General features: G+C 42.3%; 1 long non-coding RNA gene across 1 annotated transcript in view; it reads right to left on the minus strand.

Moving 5' to 3' along the window:
* LOC116964435 overlaps nucleotides 1-12,607 on the minus strand; it is an 83,565-nt gene that overhangs the window by 70,138 nt on the left and 820 nt on the right. The window lies entirely within an intron of this gene.

A 12,607-nucleotide genomic window follows, 5' to 3' on the forward strand; every position in this document is an offset into this window, starting at 1 on the left:
ACTCATTACATAAATTTGTAATATATATTAGAGGAAAATTATACAGTCCTCCAGTATGTTATCCTTTCCATGTTCACATTCATGCCAGCTGTTTCTTTGGACATCACTGAGGACCATCAAGGGGACTTTTCCCAGCATGGTAAATAATTACAGGCTCAAGAATTGAGTGACACCAGATTTTACACATTTGGAAACTACATAAAATCGTATTTCTCTAATTAGCTATTAATCAAGCACCAGCAAGAAAACATTTAAACAGCTGAGACCAGATCCCCTTTCTAGAAAATTGCTTCCACTGACAATTATTGTTGTAAACTTTTCCTATTGTCTTTTTGCAAGAAGTAAATATTGATGTTATTGACAACATCCCTGGTTATACACAGGCAATAAAGGACTCTTTATTTTAGCAAAATAAAAAGAAGCTCAGAACTCCCCTGTTTTGAGTTTGAAGACTGGTTACTGGGCAACTGAGACACCATTCTCACCACTTCTTAGAAGATGAAGGATGAAGCCAGCCTGGAAATGGTGGCTTTGAGATGTCAGGTCTCGTACGTACTCTGCTGCCCCATGCGTTTCCAAATACACACATCTCTAGCTCCAGTAACCTAATAGAAGTTCACCACTTACAGACACTTCAGAGATGTACTACCACCACAGAAGCCATGAATATACCTCACGTAGCGACAGGGTGAGCAAAACAGCTAACTTTGTTCAACATGTGCTATCTGATGCTTTCTGTGAAGAGAACCCTGTAGGTTTGTCTGGCCAAAGGGTTTTAAGCCACACCATACTGTTCAGCTTCTTCTGATTTCACTTTTTGTAGGTTTGTGTGAAATACTCAACCCCTACAGTGCACGTACTGGCTTCCTGGGTTTCATTTCCATCCAATTATTTGTCTTTTTATTTATGAATGAAAGTATCCTTAGGCAGAAGGTGTTGTCCAGATTAGAAGCAGGCACAGTTTCTCAGCTGAAACTTTTATCCCTGCCCAAAGAAAACAGGCATATTTAGGTCAACAGAAACATTGCAAATTTATGTTGGATTTGTCGCTTCAGCTGAAAAAATAAAAGTCATCAGCCTGAAAGTGCTTACACATTTTCAAACTTAAATTAATAAATTAATTTCAATTAACAAGAAAAGACTACAGGCCTTTTAATGAAAGGAAGCATTATGTATTGGGTCAAACAACATATCTTATTCAACCTGAACTGATTCCTGCTTTTGGTCCTTTCACTAGGATCATCATCTTCTCCCGAATCTGGGGTTTTTTTTTTTTGTTTTTTAAGAAACATTTTCCTTGCAGCTTTTTGGAGCAGACTGTTCAGCCTGGTTTGTTCCCAGCAGCATTTCAACTCCTTCCTGCCTCTTCTAGGACAATTTCTGCCAACCAGTATCAAGATTACTGTTACTTAGAAACCAGAGGGATTCTTGCTGGAGAGAAAACTCCTCCATTTGTTGTTAAGATTAGGGACAATCCAACAGGTTATAAATCTGGGTAGTACAATGCTGCTGCAGAAGGCAGTTTTTGCCTGTGCCCAGTCTGCTGGGACAGGAGCCTGTATATACACACACCCTCCTTTGCCAGGAATTTTTTGACTTATTCCACTCAAGCAAATGTTCCTTAACATAAAAAAAAAATAAAAAAAACAAAACAGTCAGATCGGTCAGATCACCCCTCAGCCACTGTCACCCAACAGTCAGAAACTACTTAAAATCTATAGATATGTCTGAAGGAGTTTAATGGTCTGTGATGACAGATACAGAGACCCTCCAGCTGGGTGTCACAAGAATTAGAGTAAGCACTTTACAAAGAGATGTGGGAAGAGGGATCCCTTCCCTGATTCTTCAGCTAGAGATCCAGCTAATTACCTGCCACATGGATTCTAACATGCTCACAGGGGCTTGTTGCATTAACAGGGGGTGTTTAACACACCCTCCTCCAATACCTGGGACTGATTAATCGATGTCCCCTGGCAGTGCTTTACCTTTGATTTCACATGAGTGCTCAAGCAGAAGATGCCCAGCTGTCAGCTAGGACATGATATGGATCCATTGGCCATTTCAGCAAGATCAGGAACATTTCTGCTCAATGATTTGCTCTCTTAGCAGGAAGGGATGGGTCAGTCTGCTCATCTAGGTTCTCCAGTTTAATGGGGGCTCCCTCACAACTGCAGCCCTTTACTATTGAACCTTTCCTTAGTAGCCCCATACTGCTCCACAACTGTAAAATGCAGCCTCTCCTGGTTGGCACAGACTCCAGACTTGGATACACAACAGAGCAGGACATGCGTTTGAGGAGGTTTGGCCCACAATGAGTCAAGGAGGAGGAGGATAGACTGCTAATGTCCATGCACAAGCCTTTTCAGCTTGTAACCCATGAGAAAAACACAGGGCATTATTTGCTCCCAATGCTTCTCCATACCTCTCCACCTGGATACCGCTTCTCCAGCAGAACAGGTTGGGATTGCTTTCTTGGACAGAGATGGGAGATTCATGTCCCCTTTCTGTACACTGCAGCAACTACCTTTGAAAGAAAACAAGCCCCATTTCTGAAACATTAAATACAGGGACTGTTACAGATATTCAGAACCGCATGAATGGTTTCTTTAAGGTTTGCAATCCTGTGGGAGTATTCCCCAGAAACAGAGGCTACTACAGAGACTTTGCAGCATGGCAGATGTGATCAGACCAGCTATGGTGTAATCACCCTAGCAGGAGCATAACAGAGCACAGAGGAATGTTTGCATGTCAAGATCAGTTTGGGACAAGATTACTTGCAAATCTGATCTGCATAGCCCTATTCGTTGCTTCTCAAGAAGGTCTCTTCATCAGGGGAAAAAAAAAAAAAGAAACAAGACAGAGAGACATTCTTATACAAGAAATATCTCTGCAGCTCATTCTTATCACTTCCTCCTGTCTTCCTTATAACCAACCCGTTATATCTCACCGCCACTGCTGCTGTGCAAAGCTGCTTTACACCCTGTCTTATGGGATTACAAGAGACCACGTGTGAATGTGCAAAAAACCTCCTGATCTTAATAAGCACCTCACCCTCTCACCAAGACGTGGTTTGAACTGGCAAATTTTGTCCTGTTAAACCGAGCAACATCAGAAATTGCAGTGTGCAAACATTAATGGAGACCACACCCTGGAAGAGTGAAGGGAATTGATGTGCAGCAACATGACAGAGCCGGACAGCAGCAACAAGGCAACAATTTCTATCACATGAAAGCTGAAAAAGAGTTTAACTTGTCTAACCAGACCCTCTGCATCTCATCAAGGACACAAATTTACCACCACCCTAGAATTTGTGCTCTCAGGTCTGCGTTCCTGGGTTGCCAGCCTGTAATGCATGTCTCAGGTGGAGCCAGCAAAAGCTCTTGTAAAATTGATCTTGGCCTGCGCACATAGACCTAAAGTGGTAATTCACCTGGAGGATCTGCATGGGAGGTTTGAGGACTGGCATGGGGGAATGAAGTTTGATCACCTGCAGATTCTGATGAAGCAAATTCAGATCCATGTGCACAGTCTGCATGGACTCAGCAGAATCTCTGCAGATTTGAGGCAGAATTTGATTGAGGACGATAAATATTATTATTTCTGGAAACAGCAAGTTTTCCTGGATTTCTATACAAAGTCTAACTTTACAAACAGGTGTTGTGGGACACAGAAGACAGGAAAAGCAGCATGGGAAAACTAGCATATGATCTCTCTCATACTGATACAATAACATACCCAGGTGGATAATAACCCTACTACAGGACAAAAACTATTCCAGCCACACCTCATCGCTCACACTAGACAGACCCTTCTTTAGCAAGGTATTGCTGATTAAACAGAGAAGTTTAAACACCAGCAACCCAGGTAGAGGCGAGTCTGGCTCAATGGCTCCTGATGTACTGTTGACCCAGAGCTAAACTAATTAGCCCATTTCCTTTTCAAGTGTTCTCAAATGCCACTTGGCTGTGTCACTCCACACCAGAGAACTCTGAAGCAGACTAATTACACTGGCAAATGTTCGATTGAAAATTACACTCAAACGATGTAGCCTGCAAGAAATTACCTCCCTCCCAATACAGAAGGCCTGAATCAGGACTCTGGGGCAGCTCCCTTTTAAAGTCAGTGTAATTCTGCAAGTCCAGGAAGGATGGTAATGGAGAATAAATAAACTTATTTTTGGCACACAGGCCAGATTCATTTTGCTAGCAGTCCCCCTCTGATGCTGATGCAGCCCAAATGTGGCTGATGAGCCTGTTACAGTCTTGACTAGCTCAGATGTGGGCAGGAGGAGGGAAACACCAGCGTTATTCTCCATTGGTGACAGCAGCCCAGAGGCACAGCTCAGCAAGAATTTTAAGTAGCTAAAATGCTAAGCGTCGAAGTGAGATTCTGTCCCAAAACTTCCTGTGGGTTACATTTGCACCTGAGTTTCTCTACCTGTAAAATAATAATTACCCAACACACCAGTTCTTGTAGGACTTAATTAGCACTTGTCAACCTCTTAGAGCTCCTCAAGGGAAGAGGAGCTATGCACCACAAAGTACTAATTAATGGAAGAATCCTTTGGAACAAAGTATACGATTCTGTTGTTGTCAGATCTAATAGAGTCATAAAAAAAACAGGGCTGGAAGGGATATCAAGAAGTAACCTAGGCCGTTCCCCTGCCCTGAGGCATGATCAAGTATATCTAAATCACTCTTGATAGCTGAATACCCCTAAATCTTGGGATGCTCAAGCTGTGGATTAAAATAGATAAAGATGGACTCACATTACATATGCATTGCACACTCTGGCTCTGCTGAACGCAGATAAATACTCCCTCACGTGTGGCACATGGGGCCTCTCCTAAGTGCTCTCTGCACTGGCCTGAAAGAGGCTTTACTGCACCCGCGGTGAAAGTGTACTGCGAGATCTACTGATCTTTCCAACTCATTATTATTACAGCTCATGCAATAAAAAGACTCATTGTAGCATACAATCCCCAAATCTCAAAATCAGAATTAATGAGACACACAAAACGTGAAAAAGACCTCCAAATGGGGAACGGAGCAGAGGCACGTTAAAGGATATGCTCATAGTTATGTGGGGCTTCAGCAAGAACCAAAAATTCGGTGCGGATCACCCAAGCCTCACACATGGCTGAATTACAAGACTTCCCTTCAATAATACCTTCAAATCATTTTTGTTATGTTTTTCCCACTTTTATCCCCCCTTTTCAACCCCAAGAGTCCATCTAAAGTACAGTTTGGCCTACCATATAATTCAGATGTGGCTACTGAAGCATTGCACAGCCTTAAGTTTAAAATTTCCTTTTTTTTTTTTTTCCTTTTTTTTAAACTGAAGTTAGGCAGGTCAGGCCTGGAACATTAGCTATAGAAAGATTTTCAGAGGGGTTTTTTTATACGATTTAATTGTAAAAATGTGTCAGTTCAAGCAGTCCTTCCAAAACATACATGCAAAGTACAGTAGGAGATACCTTTTATTTGATTAACTTCATACAGGAAGGCTTTTGAAACTTATACTTTCTTCATCAGGCTAGTAGATAAAAGCTAAGCTAGGCAACTGATACAGCACTTCAGAGGTTTATTAAATTAACCAATTAAACTGAGGCAGTATACAATATACAGAGGCCAAGGCAAACAATAGAAGGTGGAACACACTCCTGGGGCTGAGACAATAGTGTTGTGTCAGCATTTCCATTATGAAGCTACTTCAGAGTTATTGTGGGAGGTGTGCAATAAAAGGGAAAAAAAAAAAAAAAAAAAAAGCTTAAACCACTGAATTCAGTCATTCTAAGGGATTCCCAAACATGCCCAGGCAAATGGAAGAGCAAGACGCAAACCAGTTTTTCACTAATTTTGTCACTTGAATTAGAAAGCAGGTTTGGCCTGGAGAAACAGGTTGGCACATTACACAGGAAACAAAGAAAGGCTGGTTCTCTGGAGCCACACCGTGCCCAGCATAAGGGAGCCCTGTTCTTGGTCGCTTGAAGATACAACCATAATGAACATGATTAATCAAGTACAGCATGTTTGCACGTTTGTGTGGGCTGAGACATGGATCTTAGTAACAGAAGGTCTTTGCGGTACAGTTGGCATCTTGTACAGTATCTTATTCTCAATCACAGCGTCCCTACACGGCAATGCAATGCAAACTGTAAAACAAGACAAATCACAAATACAGCAAAGCTGTTTGTGTCGGCAGAGTTGAACCACAGATGTGTGCATAACTTGAATATTTGTCATCTCTTCAGTGCTGAACAAGAACCAAAGCGAATACCCTTCACAATAGGGAGAATCGAGTGTGAGCTGAACTCCCCCCAAAATTTTGGGTCCTCAGCATCAGGTTCAGATCCCAGTTTTGAAGGTTGCTCCTTCCCTGTACAGTCCAGATTCTTTAGGTAACGGATTTAGTGGTTTCACTTTACATCTCGCAGCACATGAAAACCTTTTCATGAGGTGCAAACCTTTTCACGCAGCCCTAGAACAACTCATTGAAGGGAATAAAAAAGAAAAAAAGAGACCGATAATGGAAACACTGACACAACATTTACTGTAACAGCATGATCAGCAGCAACTATAATTCTCCTTCAGAAAGTTACACCCACGATGCTTTCTTTGGCCTGTACACTTTTTACATTGCCTTGGTCTAACTGGTTAATTTAATAAGCTTCAGAAATATTTAGTTGCCTGACTCAAAAATTTGGACACAGCTTAAGACCGGGTAGCCTGGTTTGTGACCACAAGTTATTCTTGGGATGGCATATCCAGCGTTCAGTACCGCGTCCCGGCTCTGCTCTAAGGGCAGTTCTCCCGTGCCCCATTTCCTCTCTGGAAACCTAACAAATCCAGCTCAGTTCCCAGCAACACAGAGCAGTCACACAGCTCTGGATATGAAAGCAGCTTGACAAATGAAGGTTAAATTGAATTAGCTGAACCCACTTAGCGTTCCAGGTCTGCAACAGAGTTTAAGAGAGGCTGGGGAGCGCTGGGAAAGCACACGGGTATTTTAGAAGAGACAGGATGCCACGGTGGGTAAGGACTGGCCTGGGACTCAGGAGACCCACTGCTATTCCTGCCTTTGACGGTGACCTACCACATGACCCTGAAGAAACCACTCCACTTCATGTGCTCTTCTATCCCCTCTTGCCCATTTTCTGCTTTGATTATAAAGTTTTCCAAGTGATTGCATCATCCTGTTTGTACAAAATATGCATTTGCATAACATCTCGCACAACAAGGAGCTGATCACAGCTGGGGCTTCTAGACACAAGAGTTATAAAGAAAAATGTTAGCAAATTCAATGTGTTTAAATGCCCATTATGGGTATTTTGTAACCAATGTTTCTTGATTAAAGATTCTACTGTGTTGTTTTGCCAAATGACACAGGATAGAGGAAGGTCCTGTGTGGAAGATGCTGGCTGATGATATTCCTTGCAGGAAGAACCTGAGGGGCATCTTGGAGATTGAAAAGGGATGGACTATTTTGTAAACTAGCAGCGAAAATCTGTAACAGCTACATAGCTCTGACAACCTGACAAAGACATTCTCTGTCATGAGATCCAGTTTCACTAGCTCTCTTCACAGAATGTTGGTGCCTTCAAACCCAAATTCACTGGTTTGGCCTCACGTAGACACAAAACTCAGACCTAATCTAATCGATGACTGTGATTGAGAAAATGCTTTTTTGGATCATACCCAGAGTTAACATTATTTCTACCCAGTGTGTCACCTTTTATACTCATCTCCAAAATGGTGGATACAAAATGAAGAAAAAGAAGAGAAAAAAATTAAGAGGAGTGACCAATCTACCACACCCCAGGTTTGCAGCTAACTACTGTCTAACCAGAAAGCTGCAAAAGAGGCATCCGAGCCAGCAATAGCATCAGCAGGAGCTGAGCTGGAGCGTCAAGTTCTGGCAGTAGCAGTGTCCCAAGAACAATACTTAGAAAGAGTAAGGCCGGTGGCAGCAGCCCCTCGGGCTGTCCAACAGCTAGGATCCCTACCTATTTCACTGGGGAAAGTGCAAGATTTCTGGGTGCACATAGGAGTCTGGCCTTGCAACCTGGAAGAGGGAGAAAAACCAGCTGTAACATCAATGCCCTTCCAAAGCACCACAAATCTAAGAAGAGGCAGGAGAATGAGACTGGGAGTACACGCTGTTTAACAGCAGGAAAGAAACAGCATCAGTGTAGATGCTACTTTCCTACACCCATTCCCAAAGCTTGGATTTTTGACATTTGTCTTGTGAACTTAACATGCAAACTGGGTTTGAACAAGGTGATTCCATACATCCCAAGAAACAATAACGGATATGCAAGTTATTATCATCTACCTTTTAATTCCTGTGGGTCTGCTTCTGCAAAGCACCCACCTGTATGGTACCAAGAACCCCAAGAAAGTGCCAGGACTACTCCAAAAAGAATGAGGTGGGCAAGCACAAAGCAACTTGTTCAAGAGTTCATTAAGCCAGTGACAGACTTTGGCTTTCTTAATCTTCACCTGGTGTACTACATCCCCACCCTTGATTTCTCAGTGCATCCCACAGACAGCCCAATTCAACTGAGAGAGTCAGTACTGACCAGCTCCCACAGAGCTCAGTGAAAATTCTGCCACAATTTCTGCAAAACTTGCAATTTAGGTTTTTGCCAGTCAAAGCTGGCACATTTCCTATGCGAGTGTCATAGCACAACTGCTTCATTCATAACAGCACTTGCAGTTCGAGTTGTAACACATAATGCTGTGCAACATCCAGGTACTTCAGCCACCTGGAATAAACCCTTTCACATTGAACATTCCCTCTCTACATGCTCCAGCTGAAGTCAGATGTTCTCTTCTTGACCTCAGTACCTACGTTTGTTTTGGTTTTTTCTTTTTTCTATTTTGAAATTCTTAAAATTAAAGTGCAAGGGTTTGCTCTTTTAAAGGGGAAAATAGGCTGGAGGGAGTGAAATACCCTTTCCTTTTAATGATCTGCTGCTCAGCCGGCTGAGACAAAGTTGGATATGATGTCAGATTCCTGGTGCTTTAACACAACAGGGCTGTTTCCCCTAAGTATTTCTCTAACTAAGCACAACTCAAAGGTTTCCTTCTCCAGCAAACACCTGAGCAGAAATGACTCACCCATGGTGTTGGCAACTGGCACAGAACTCTCAGCCTTAGTGCCAAGCCTACTTATATTGTTGAAATTCTGAGAGGAGAATTTTCCTTCTGTGACTTCCAAAAAGGTTTGTCCATCTGTATTTTGCAGAAAAAATTACCTTTATGCCTCTTTTGGTCAAGGGTCGGGGGTTGGAGTGGGTGAGAGATGAGTCAGGGTAAGGCGTATTTGTAACACCAGCCATACAGCAAAGTCAGTGCTTCGTGAGCTTGAGAAAATATAAGGCATCTATCTCTAATCAAATCACTTCTTATTTCTTCTGCCTGACTTCCTTCAAAAATAATGCATGTATGATCATGGTGTGCATGAGCATGCATCTCATAACTTTTGAATGAGTTGGTTGCTTTCAGCTCAATTTGATAGAGAGACAGGAGTTTCACAGCTGTCATGTTGCCACAAGTTTCATGAAAATAGGCAACTGGATAAAAAAAGAGAGTTCTAGAGGCTGGAAAGCTGCAGCATGAGTTCACCCAGTGTTGGGCACCAGAAAATGACACTGTAAGGGCACTGACACATGGAATAGCCTCAATGGAAGGTTACAAGCCTCAGTATACCAAGTACTACCTAAATATTTATGTTGAAGGACATTGTAACAAAAGTCAACAGTCAAAAAAAGGAATGGCCTTCAAGATACAGCATTCAAAAGAGCAGACAAGACAGCTAAATACTTCAAAGGAAGCCTACAAGCAAAAGTACTATTAATTTTAACTAAATCCTGGGCCAGACACTCCTCTTACACCCATGTAACCATTAATTTCAGAGGAGTGACTTCTGATATACCCCACGGTAAGCCCCAGATCATACAAATCCTCTCTTTATTGCCTGAGTAGTGCCATTTAAAATCAATAGGATTACTCATAGTGGTAAAGTTAAGCACCTGTGAAAGTGTTTGCAAGATTGAGGCCTAAGGCCTGGTCTAGGCACAGCTTTTGTACTTGAAGAACTGGTTCACTTAAAGGTTTGTTTTGTTTTTGGTTTTATTTTTAAAGAAAACAACAGAATAATTAAAACCATACAACCACTTTAAAGTGGACACGTTTTTATTACTGTAACGGGAACTTCCAACAGCACAGCCATTCCCAGGTCAGCTACGCGGCTCCAACTGCACTCACACTGCAGGCAGTTGTGTCAATGCCATTAAGAGCAGCCCCAACTTTTGCACCTTGAGCATCTCAACAAGGAGATGCCAGCCCATGATGTCTACTCAAAGCTCTCCAGGTAATTAATCCATGGAAAACATCTGATGGAACAAGCAACATGGGCAAACCCATGTTTGAAGAACATTTGGTCTGGATTGTGACTGAATGTAGTATTTTCCACCACCACCACTGCCTCCCCCCCCCCCCCCCCCCCAATTTTTTTCATATCCTGTGAGTGTGCACCCACAGGGGAAAAAAAAAAAAGAGCAACACACCTACAAAATTTTAGAGCTTAGAAATTCATGTGTGCAGAATTAAGGAAGGTGGAAAAGGTCAAGATTGCCTCACAAGAAAACAACAAAAAGGAGTGTCCATTCTAAGGAAAAGATCCCCAAACTTTAGGAGATGCTAGGAGGAAGAGGGGGTGGAATAGTGAACTAACATGTTTGGATTACTAAGAGGTTAAAAAAATGGTCACACTTTCAAAGAAGAAGAAAAAGACAAAAGACATTAAGAGTAAACAGGAAATTTGGGAAATCTATTTCACTCAAAGTAGCAAACATCTGGAATAAATTGTCAAGAACTTAAGACCATCAAAGCAAAGTATTAATGAAGTTAAGAGGCAGCTAGACTAGAGGAGGAGACTGAAGAATACAGTGACAAAGGAGAAAGGTGGAGCTGAGATAAACCTAGAGGCAACAGGTTCATTAGCCTAAAGGGCTTTGTTTCTCTCTCTGCCCAATACTTCCTTATCTTCTCATTGCTCCAGGGTTAATTTTTTTTTCCCTGCTGCTTTTTGGTTTATGGAAAGGAAACAATACTTTTTTTCTCCCCCCCCTAGGAATTCATTGCTGGGATCTGTGACATGGTACTTCATTGTTAAGCCTCCGAATTTCTAAGTTTAACTCAGAAAAGTACAAGAAAACTGAATACGCGCTACTCTTTCCACCAAGCAGAACTTTCTGAAGTCTGGAGTCCTCCTCATTCCTCCTGTTCACTCTTCAAATTAAGAATAGTTCTTACTTTTGTTACAGAATGTTTCTTAAAGAAGAAAAACCTCATCCCTTTAAGCAAAAGGATTTAGTAAACATCTCCATAGATTCACCAGCTGGTTTTTAAAACACTCATTTGTTTTAAAGTAATTCAAACCAGACTAAACAACACCTTTAAAGATGACAAAAAGCAGTAGGCATAAATGAATAAGGAGTCTAAGAAGGAAATACTTAGCATGACTTATCCCTTAATATCCAGATCCCTCTCTAGAAGGGATAATCAGAAAGCTATGTTGGCCCTTATTCAAAAGAAGAGAACGGTCTTCCATCTCTGCCCGGACTGTTATTAACTATATTGGTTACATTCATGGTCATTAACATCCTCTAAAAGATGATCTTGGGATTTCATTTTCCACCTCCCGTTATTGAGCAATGGAATATTCATAAAACAGTAGACGGAAACAACTCTGAAGAAAAAGAAAAGAAAGCCTCCAAGTTCCCATCTCTGCCAGTTTAATTTAACTAAACTGAGGATTCAACATGAAATTGATTCAGGAGCAGCAGTATATATGCACACACATTAAAAAGCACACTGGGGGGGATATAGAATAATAAAACATGCGCTTGCCTGTCCTCTGCTCTAATAATCACATGCAAACTTCAGCCAAGCCTGACAGAGTGGGAGAGGTTTCAAAGATATGAAGTTCCTGTGGGTTTCACAGTACAGGCAGCTGGGTAAAGGATGAAGATGCGCTTAAGAGCCCCACTGAAGTACTTACTAGACGTTAGAGAATCCACACCAGCCTTGTCTACTAGCACAGGGCCCGCTCATGCTGTTTGTTATCAGCCAAGGAGCCACAGCTAAGGAGTCAAAGTTTTATTGGAAACATCTGCTCTTGTCTTTGCAAAAGGCAGCTGAAGCTCTGCTTCAACCTCAACCACTTCTCCCTCAGCTCTTCCCAAATCCCTATCGGCACCTTTCCGGTCCAAGGGGAGCCAACAGGGCTGGCGTGGGGCTGCCCAGCGCTGGCACTCGCTGACAGAGAGCCCCATGCTGCCCCACAGCACCGAGGGTTCGCTTTTAACCCAAAGCAAAAGAAATATGCCTCGGTACTTGCAAGGAACAATGAGTTAGATCAGAAGAGTTTTGAATGGCTGAATGCATTTAGGTTACCCAAATCTGCTGGTGAATGTAGCCACCAACTAACATAGTGTTCATGAGAGGAGGGGTGTCTCCTTCAGGAGCCAGTTCGGACCTAGTTCCTCACTTCAGAGGTCTGAAGTATCCTCTGGGCCATCACTCACTAGATTGACTAT

Source organism: Tyto alba, unplaced genomic scaffold, assembly GCF_018691265.1.
Source record: "Tyto alba isolate M040663 unplaced genomic scaffold, T.alba_DEE_v4.0 Super-Scaffold_19, whole genome shotgun sequence".
NCBI lineage: Eukaryota > Metazoa > Chordata > Aves > Strigiformes > Tytonidae > Tyto > Tyto alba.